The sequence below is a fragment of the Ptychodera flava genome, chromosome 5 (assembly GCF_041260155.1).
Source record: "Ptychodera flava strain L36383 chromosome 5, AS_Pfla_20210202, whole genome shotgun sequence".
Taxonomy (NCBI): Eukaryota; Metazoa; Hemichordata; class Enteropneusta; family Ptychoderidae; genus Ptychodera; species Ptychodera flava.
The window spans coordinates 19,481,844-19,492,871 of record NC_091932.1 but is presented as its reverse complement, the minus strand read 5'-3'; the positions used below and the strand labels follow the sequence as shown (position 1 = coordinate 19,492,871).

At 37.2% G+C, this 11,028-nt stretch overlaps 2 long non-coding RNA genes across 2 annotated transcripts; both read left to right on the top strand.

Moving 5' to 3' along the window:
- The first annotated feature begins 3,667 nt into the window (after positions 1–3,667).
- LOC139132525 (uncharacterized) lies at positions 3,668–8,550 on the top strand. Its single transcript, XR_011552340.1, has 6 exons — positions 3,668–3,815; positions 4,092–4,250; positions 6,108–6,204; positions 6,745–6,865; positions 7,406–7,537; positions 8,446–8,550. It is a non-coding gene; the product is annotated as an uncharacterized lncRNA (long non-coding RNA).
- A 651-nt stretch (positions 8,551–9,201) lies between these two features.
- LOC139132524 (uncharacterized) lies at positions 9,202–10,796 on the top strand. The gene is made up of 3 exons (XR_011552339.1): positions 9,202–9,387; positions 10,103–10,251; positions 10,724–10,796. It is a non-coding gene; the product is annotated as an uncharacterized lncRNA (long non-coding RNA).
- The last annotated feature ends 232 nt before the right edge of the window (positions 10,797–11,028 follow it).

The following is an 11,028-nucleotide window of genomic DNA, read 5'->3' as shown; positions in this document are numbered from 1 at the left end:
TGGAGATATTTCCACAGCGGATACAGTATGGTGCCACTTTCTTCCAAAAATATTCTAAGCATACCTAGCAACATCTTTGCAGTTGCATGAGGTGTTCAAGTTCCTACGCTGTTGGAATGGAAAATCTATCTGTTCTAGAGAGAGGCTCGTCGCTCATCCCGGTGCACATCACGTTCTATTATGTTACCATGCCCTGTCCATTGCGTTTTAAGTGGTCGAGCTGAACCACGTGACTGCCCACAAATATAGAAATAACGAACGACGCGCTGACCATTGACATTTATTTATGGGCAAGGGCGAGAGGAAAGCCAAAAATTAACTATCTATAGTAACCCTCCATTGTTGCAAAGCTGCAGACGACACTACGGTCACGTGACCGGACACTTTTCCAAATTTAGTCAAAACTATTTCTCTAGGGAAACAGCTTTTCAAAGAAAAAATACCTCGACGTCACTTTTATAGATTCAGTAAGGACAAGACCTATATATTTCTCGTCACGTGACGTATTCTGGCAAATCGCGACACGAAATGAGCATGTGGCGTGTGATAACAGTAAATACCTCGGTGATACGCTCCTTCAGCTAATATTTCGAGTTCTGCCTCTTTCAGTACACTGAACAGTTAGATTGCATCGCACAACTTTACATATATGCAAATGATGACTCACCAGAGTCCTTTGATGCAGTGGTAGGACGTATTGATGCACTGGCGACGTCAATAGCAGTCACCATCATTGGAAGGCATACAGTTGCATTCCTTGGGACAAACGACGGACGCTTGATGAAGGTAAGCGGTGGGCTAAACCGACGAACGTTTGTAAGGGAGCATTCAGTTTTTACGGCCGGGGGGGGGGGGCGGCAAAATCTTGTCGCCGGTGTTCAAAAAAATATAGACCCCCCTGCATTTTTTGTGAAAAAAAGATGCCCCCCCCCCTTTGTCAGACGAAAAAAATTGATGCCCCCCCCCCTGAAAAATAACCAAAACCCATATGTCAAATTTACCCGTATGGTTTGGATTTGAACTCCGGTACGCGGCGCACTTTATTTGTGTAGCAGAGATGCAAGTGCACAAACTTCTCAGCCACATCTATTGAATACAATAAATATACGTTATTCGTCAAAATAACAGAAGATTCTTGAAGGATTCTTGAAGAATATAAGAATAGAATTTTTTTTTTAATATCTGAAATTTCAATCTTGTAGACATTTTTAAATTGATTTTGTTAATTTACTTTTTTAAAGTGTATTTTAAGCGTCTCTGATCACTGTTTTATGTGGATTTAGACGCTATAGAAATAAACTATTATTATATTATTATAAGATTCCATATGTTGGTTAGGGTAAAGGACTCCCTGCCATTGGATGGTGAGTTCGACACCTGGTAAGCCCAGTGTAACAGACACACTGTCGGAGCATGATTGCTTCGAGACTCCCGGATCGCTCCAGATAGCCTGTAACAAACAGAATTGTAGCATGCGACCTGTCGTGAGGGTTTTTAGGTTTTTTTTAGTCATTGAGAAAGTTTTAAGATGTATGACGTTTATAGCCCTATGGCTCAACTTTGCACAGATATTATTTGCAATCGATCCAATTGCAAAGTTGTGTCATAACACTCTTTATAGATGATGCCGTTGGCTAATGTTTCTGGCAAGAGGTCACCATTTACGGTCAGATTTCCGAAAGCGTTAATAATATCGCAAATGCTTGATTCCATATCTACATGGAATTTCTCGCCTAAAGCGTTGTCTTTACTGGATTGAAATGAAAAGTTTGAATTTTCCAGGCACATATAAAGTCGAGTACTCAGTCAAATATATATGAAGAAATATCCGCTGCTGTGGGTGGTGGTAATATTTTGTCAGATATGGAGTTTGATCCAGCTCATAGACACGTTTATGTGCCAACAGCCAAAGAGGTGAGAATTTTAGGAGGTGAAACTTAAGGTAGCGAGCAGCCTCAGATGACAAAATGTTCAAGCCCTGCATACGTATACTATGAATGGAATGCAAAAAGAGAAACGTTCCAGTTCCATTGGTGTTTTTTAAAATGAAAGGAGCAAAAATAATGTGCCAACGCTTATCAATTTTCCGATATTATTCAATCACCGCTGTTATACAGAGGATATAGTCTTCAAGCGGTGACTATTACTATGAAATCTTGCAGAAAGGTAGTTTAAACCCACAACTTACAACTTCTGTCCTAAAATTCAAAGAGGTTGCCTAAGCAACACACGAGATTACCGCGGCTTTCCTTGGATTGAAATCCAAAAGTATCAGAATATCAGAACAGTTTGTGAATTTGAACTCATTAATGTGAAGACAGAATGTGGGGCGCACCTTATTTCTTGGAAATAATCTAACTCGGATTTAAAAAACTTTCGATCTCACATTTAGGTTTTAAAGATAGAAGTTGAAGACTGCAGTCAATATGAAAGCTGCACTGCGTGTTTTGAGTCATTGGATCCATATTGTGGATGGTGTACCTTGGAAAGAAGGTAAACGTCGAATAAAGAGAGGACAATCTACTGTCAGAGTATTTGCAACTTTACTTATCATTTTGCAGTTTAAAATAGTTGTGTTGTGCAGTTTTTACATATTACTTGCACTCAATAACCGCCCATCCAATGGGTGATTATTTTTTTAATGTTTTGAAATTAATTTGATTATGGTCTAAAGTTGCCTTAGCACTTAGCGACTCGTCACACAATATATAGGAGTTTCCTGTTCGAGTTTAGGTAGATCGCGGGATAGATGCGTTGACTCTCAAACGTTTACAATTCTTTTCTGATATACCACTTGTGGGGATTCATTTTATAGCTCTTGGTGACCGAAAACTTTTCACCGGCTTAATTTTTCGAAATTCGAAATTTAATTTTTCTCCGTAAAGTTAACACAGCGATAGCGGCCATTTTGAATTTTAAATATCGGTAAATTGTGGGTTATTTGTTTCTCTCAGACTAGTACCAAATTTGCATGATGACCCCTGATTTTTGTTCTTGATTTTGAAAGAGCCCTGATTTTTATTCTTGATTTTGAAAGAGAATGGTTGAAAGATTCCTTGAGGAAAGTTTGAGCAAACGTTTAAGTCTTTCACTTTCGAGGCGCATGCTACCTTTAATTGCAAGTTGCAGGATGGAATACGCGAATATAGTTCCTGACTGGAGGTGTAAACAGGAAACACAATTTTAAATGAATGGAAATTGTTTCCTATAGCACTGCTAGCTGCTTGCTGTTACATGTATCGTCGTAGCGTTCCACAGGTATACGCAGAAAGTATCGCTTGTAAAATGCTTTACATTTCGCACTACTATTTTAACTGAGCAAACATTACATAATATGGTTTTAACTATATTACGTTTCTAAAAGGTGGGAGTTTAGATAAAGCCTTTGCGATTCAGAGAACACAGCTCGTCTACATTCATACGGTGTTCTAAATTTACGAGAATCCACACTGGTGTTTGGCGGCAAAGGATACACGCGCGTCGACAATTTAAAAAAAGACGTCATACTTCTTTGGCTGTCTATTTGGATTTTCCGTAAAAAATTATATATCGGTAAGATAATTCTAGACAGAAGAAACAACTGAGTTTAAGACATACAAACTTCGATGATTCAAGTATAAAAATAGGAAATACAATACGTATTTTGCAAAATTTAATCTTTTTCACAATTGCTGGTTTGTAGATGTTCAATGTATTCGGACTGTCCGCGTGCAAATCAAACATCAAGATGGCTAGACGTGTTTTCCGATTCCTCCTGCGTAAACATTTCTAATATTGATCCAGAGAACAGCGTCCCAATAACAGTTAGTCAAAAGGTATGACATTTTTCCTTTATTCTGAGCTCTTTCCCAGTATATTGTGTTCTTGAAAAAATCTGTTGTGTTCAGGCCAAGATACAAAGTATAGATTTTTAATGCTTAAAGACGTGAGGAAGGTGAATTGACAAATTAATTCGATTAGATATAATGCCATAGGATGCCTCGCAATATTTACCTCCATTAAGATTACTGGGCTACCTCTACGGTGCCACGCAAATCTTTTGAACCACATTTTTTTAAAAAAGTCAATTTTCCATGCGATGTTTTTTCCAGATTAGTCTGACTGTCGTGGAACTGCCGAATCTATTGAACCAATATCAGTACAAATGCGTGTTTGGTGAAGTGTTTATGGCTGTCGCAGAGAATATGGTTCGGACTTAAGATGCGATACACCTCATATCGACCAAAGACCAGATATCCCCGAAGGTGCAGGTAAATGTTATCATCTCTCTACCATATTCAAACTTTGCCCACTGATTTTTAGTCCACACGGACACTGTCAGGGGGGACTTATAGGTTTGGTCATGTCCGTGCTTCCGTCTGTGCGTCCGTCCGTTCACGCTGATATCTCTGAGATATACGGAGTGATTTCATTCAAACTTGGTACAAGGATTACTCCTTATATCATACATATGAAAGTTGATTTATTTTGTGATACGATCCAATATGGCCGCCATGCGGCCATTTTGTTTTGATTTTTTCATGTACAGAGCCATAACTCAAGCACGTCTCAACCAATTTTATTCAAAGTTGATACAAGGACATTGACCTATGTCATACATATGCACGGGGATTTGTTTCACGATATGATCCAATATGGTCACATGGCGGCCATTTTGTTTTGGCTTTTTCATGTCCGAGCCGTAACTCAGGCACGTCTTGACCAATTTTATTAAAAGTAGGTACCAGAACGTTGACCTACGTCACATATATATTTGCTCTTCAATTTTTTCACGATATGATCCAACATGGTCGCGTGGTGGCCATTTTGTCACTTTTTTATGTCCAGAGCCATAATTCAGGCATGTCTCAACTGATTTTATTCAAAGTTTGTACAAAGACATTGACTTATGTCAAAAATACGCACTTTGATTTTTTTCACGGTAAGATCAAATGCATTGACTGTGTGGCGGCCATTATGTTACAATTTTTTCATGTCCACAGCCACAACTAAGCCATATATCAACTGATGTTATTCAAAGTTGGTACGAGGACAGGTGAATTTCCAGAAGCTCTGCATCAAACTTTATGAAATATGGTACTGGTGATAATCTGTCATTGTTATGATAGGATGCAGAAATACTTGGCAACATTCCTTCGATTAATTACAATTGACTCATTCAATGACCTTTTGTAATTAAGATGGCGGCCTACATTGGCTTTATGTTTTCACCATAAAGGAACTCATTCTTAGCCAATAAGCACCATCTGTATTGCTGTATTTTCAATTACAGACCTAATTAATGAAGAGGACTCTATCCTCTCTGAGGACTTATAATTAAATTATCCATTAACAAGTGGGGATTGTGTCATTAACGATGAGTTTTTTTCTAAATACGGTATCTAAATTTATTGTACTTAATAAAATGCGTATATTCCTATGTGGAAAATTTGAGTTATCAAACGAATGAACTGATTCTGCTTTGCACACATATATGCGCTAGCATGATACGTAAGAGCATTGATCTCAAGTTAAATCTAGGAATTTCCAGCAGTATCCTGGTAAACATTAAGTCCCTAGCCAGAAATCTAAGAAATCACTGTATATATTAGTATGTGTATGCAAAGGAGAAAAAACACCAAGAATTGATATCCTCGTTGCAATTACAAAATGACAGGAAGCTACACATATCAGTTCTAGTTTCCACAGGAGTTAAATACGTCTGATTTAGTTTACCGATTACTACTAAAATGTAATTTTAATTTATAACGAGAAATTAGACAGCCCGGCTGGAGAACTTACATTGACATTTTCAAAGAACGTGTCAAAAATGAATACTCGAAAGCAGAACATTAATCCCGTATTTCTGTCCGTGTTAACACCCCGAATCCTCAGCAGTCTTTCATTCCTTGTTGTTTCTCAACACACAGAGTAAACGTAAGCTTGTACTTCAAGTCACAAAATATCTTCCAAACACAGACAATATAGTAATGCAGCGCACTTCAATTAGTATTATTCTATATATACACACTGATCATCAGTACATTTTCAAGGTCATTAAAGAAATTGAAGTACATTGAATGAAAATGTTAAGTCTACACCCGTTGTCTTCAAACGATTTTTTTCAGACCATGTAAAGGTCACCTTGTACGTGTTAAGCACAGAGACGGACACAAAGTTTGTGCAAAGCGACTTTCACTTTTACGACTGCTCATCACACAGTTCGTAAGTTTGTTATACACTTGTATACACAGAACTACACGTACCTGTATTACATATTAGTATGTTAAACATAATTGGCGGAAATCCCATTCTCTTCATGCCCTCGTTATGTTAATTATTTGATATGTACTGGATTTGCATTGTTTTCGTTTTTGTGCATATTTTTCAATGCTCAGTCATGACTGATTGACATCAATACAAAGTAATTGCTCATGTGATAAACCAATCTACGCGACTACTCCAGTTGTGTGAACTTAGGCTTTTTACACAATGACCCATCACCATAAAAACATACATTACAGTCAAGAATCCAAGTATAGATTGAAATTCATGATCCCTGATAAAATTTTGTCTTTACTCCTAAGCTATAAAGTATTTGGTAAGCTTGAAGCTTTCGTTGAAGTTTAATTTTTTGAAAGTTATAAAGTCTTCACTTTTACATTTGTTTAATTGAAAACATGTTAATTAATTTACTCACTGAGTATACCCGCAACAGGTTTCGTCGTACCTCTCTTTGTTCGTACCTATTTCACACGAATGTAGGTGCACAGACTGTGTGACGAGCGAATGGGCCTGTAATTGGTGCGTCTATGAAAACAGATGTACCCATTACCAAGAAAGTTGTCCTGAGGATGACCAAACAGCTACCGTGATTGGAATGAACGTAGGTTCACTAGATAATTCATAAAACACTTTCTATAGGTTCGTAATTGGTGCAGAAGCCAATATAAAATGACGAACAAACAAAGATCTAGAAAGGCAAACATCAAAAGAATAAAAATACCATATTTCCGAAGGCTGTTTTACACCTGATACTGACATCGTGTGGTTTCAAAGAAAGAATGCAGTGAAGCTGTATTTATAGGGAAAAAGTATTTGTGTCTACTACATTCTGTGTAATTATGGCATTTTGATGTACTGAGAATATTCAATATACTGGAACAACAGAAGAGTGCTCTCCTTAATATTTCACTGTAATAAAATTTAGAAAGTCCTTGTAGAAAAGTTTGTTGTCCAAAGCACACAAAATAACAGGAGTCAACATTTTGAATGAATGAATGAATGTAATGTACATGTACGTTTTAATTAAGAACTTTGTTTACATCAAACAGTGTCATCAATTTTGGAACAAAATGCATTAAAAATAATCACAGTGATATTTTCAATAAATCATCTATGTTAATTTTAGTTTTCCTTCTTTCAGAATCGCTTTAACCATAGCGACATCCAAGGACAGTCTTTCTGCCCCCAGTTAGATAGACAAGATAGCGAGGTGTTGATACCAGTGAATGTTGACAGGGAAATTCACGTCAAAACTCTGAATGTGTACTATAAGGTTTGACAACGGCTTTTCACAAAATGATATTAACTTCCTCGTACAGGAAATCAGCAAGGAATATGAAAATGCTTCTTTTTTGACATGATGTAAATTCTCAGTGATGTGTCTCACCTCACGATGAAATATGAACGAACAAATCAAGTTTGTAAATTTTTTAATGAAAAGAGCATAAAACCCTTGATAAATGACAGACACACTTTGTTACGTACCATCTATACTTTCATTGGAAGTTTATTGTCTCTTTTGTATAGCCAAAGAGCCTAGGGTGTATGGTATAGCAAATGTTTTAGGTAAGCAATAAAGCACCCCAGGCGATGGTATACCACAATATTTTGACCAGTTCACGACATAAATGCGATGGCGAGTGCATATGTGAAGTGAACCGGTCAAAATCGAGTGGTATATGTCGCTGGGTGTGATTTATTGCTATTATATCATAACAGTATATTGAAATTCTGGCGTGGGACGTCATAAAAGGAATTTGCTCAAGCTGAGAGCTCGTGCGTATGCCAGCCGTGGTATATCGCCAATATACCACGGTTCTTTTCGCGTCTCGACCAATGAGATCGCTGCATTTGCATCAAATATACTGGTATGATATAATGTGAATTATATCATACCAGTATATTCATGGTGCAAATACAGCGATCTCATTGGTCGAGACGCGAAAAGAACTGTGGTATATTGGCAATATACCACGGCTGGCATACGCACGAGCTCTCAGCTTGAGCAAAATTCCTTTTATGACGTCCCACGCCAGAATTTCAATATACTTTTTTATGATATCATTGCAACTCTAAGGATACACAAATAAGTTCACTACTTCTTTCTTTGTTTTTTGTATCCTACGAAAGATTTATATGATGATCAGTGCTATCTGATACATTTCATACCACTATTTCTAGGACGACCAATCATATTACGAATGCATACTCACCGTGGAGGGTATTCTACAGAGCAGTCCTGCCACAAGAATAAATGAATCATTGGTCATATGCAATATGAGAAAGGTATTCCGATATAGCTGTTATCGTTTAGTCTCATTTGTTGGTAAATTGAGTCTTGTTCTGCTGATCCATTATGAGGCCAAAAATGTTGAATTTCTTTCATTAGGTTCAAATATCCCTGATCTGCCACATCCGAAACCGTCGTAAAGTAATCACCAGAAGGCTAATTCTTTGGTTTCCAGATATCAGTTAATTAATTGCTCTAGTAATTTTCTACTTCTGCAGTATCACTATGACTCTTCCGTTCAAGAAATGATCGTCCCTTTGTCCGTCAAAATGGATGGCAATTATATCGACGACATTCATGGATTTAACGGTAAGAGTTTTTTTGTTTTCGAAAGTTAATAACTAGCTCCTTTACTGACTTCTAGGTGACACTAGAGATTGTATATTAATGTGATACCTTCCTGCACTCAATACCAAAAAGCGTCTTTCCTAAATCATACCGCATCTGTATGAGATATAATGCTCTTACATCTATTTATAGCGTTATTATTATAGTCACAGTTAGTCTGCTATAGACAGCGATTGTTTCACACGATTTATTTACGAGACGATCTCCGTTTTATGATTATTTCCACTGCGTCAGGAAAACGTTTGCGCATGTTTCTTTTGTGCAATTACGTATGGCGTTTATTTCATTTTACAGTGACGTTGTACGATTGTTCCATCGGCCGTCGTGATTGCAGCCACTGTCTGTCTGAAGTGACTACGAGATTGCAACTCCATTGTGGATGGTGTAAAACAAGTGGTACTTGTGAAGTCCAGGAGCTTTGTACGAGAGATGAATGGCTTCCCTACGAAACAACAGAGAGTTGTGATGACCCTGTCATAACAGAGGTACAAGTACAGTGTTGTATGACTACAAAATTTCCTTGACTGTTTTTCACTGATTTGATCTCGTTTAGGCTTCTGAATGTTTGCTTTGCGCGTTGTGTACTGTGCTTGTAAAAATTGTCTTCTTGTTGTGAACATTCCGTTAGGACATTTTATTTAAGATCATGGATTTGATAGGTTTGTAGATAGTTTGTGGCTCGATTTGAAAATATAAAGTCAATAAAAATTATTCATCAGGTGACTTTGCTCGTGTTAGTGACGTTCTTTTAGTATAGCATATTTGCCATATTAATAAAAACTATAAAAATCAAAGTCGCCGGACTCATTATGCATACTTTACTCAAAGTGTCAGCAGACATGACACACACACACACACACACACCTACACACACACACACACACACACATATATATATATATATATATGTATATATATATATATATATATATATATATATATATATATATATATATATATATATATATATATTGTTCAGTCGTAGTCAAGTACTAATGTTGAACTCGTTCGGTTGTTACTCAGACTTTCACGCTGTTACGCGAGCCACCAATTATCCACAAATCTAATATAATTATATCTAATAAGACTTACGTTTACGTTTATGTTGACGTGAGATTTATGGATTATTTATGAGAGGGTTATGACTTCGACTGACAGATTTAAGTATTTTACATATTTCATGTGTTTTCAACTTCACAGGTTTGGCCTTTGTCGGGGACCTATGAAGGAAACACTGAATTACTGGTCAGAGGAAATAATTTGGGGAAAAGGTTTTCTGACATTGTGGGAATCGAAGTCGGTGGTTTACCATGTGCACTGATTGAGGCAGCATACTCCGTCTCAGAAAGGTTTTGACATTTAATAATTGTACACATTCTATTGCTCTTGAAAGTGTTGTGATTTGGTCGCTACATTAGAGAGATGGATGATTGATGTGAGAGAGAGAGGGGGAGAGAGAGAGAGAGAGAGAGAGAGAGAGAGAGAGAGAGAGAGAGAGAGAGAGAGAGAGAGAGAGAGAGAGAGACACAGAGACAGACAGACAGACAGACAAAGTTTCGAAAAACTTTCACAAGACATTCTTTAAATTTCAAGACTTTCATAAAAGTCATCTTTATTAATCGTTCATAACATCAGAGATGTAGTGTTGCCTTGGAATGAGAGTTGGTAGGTAGCTATAGGGGATTGATAGATGCATAGCATGGAAGTACTGGTCTCATATTTTCTCTTTTCTCGATCGACAGTGAGAATGTCCATCAAAATACCAAAATCAACTAACTTCACCTTTAAATGCAACGATTACATCTATTTTCCAATTTTCAGTGTGATGTGTACAACTACGAGAAGCGAAAGGCCGAATGTGTCAGGGCAAATTGTCTTTCATATAAACCAGGCGGAGCCAGCAAGAAGCTCACAAGATTTTACATTTAGGGTAAGGAATGTAACGCTGGAAAGTCGTGCCTGAAGGATAAGCATTTGTATGCTTTACAGGAATTAAAATTGAGGTGACGGGATTGTCTGCGTCAAAGTATTACTTTGAAACAGTCGTTTAGGATTTACAGACTCCAGTTATCTACTGTTTTACAGATACAATATTGTCTAATGAGCTACTGAGAACTAAATGAATA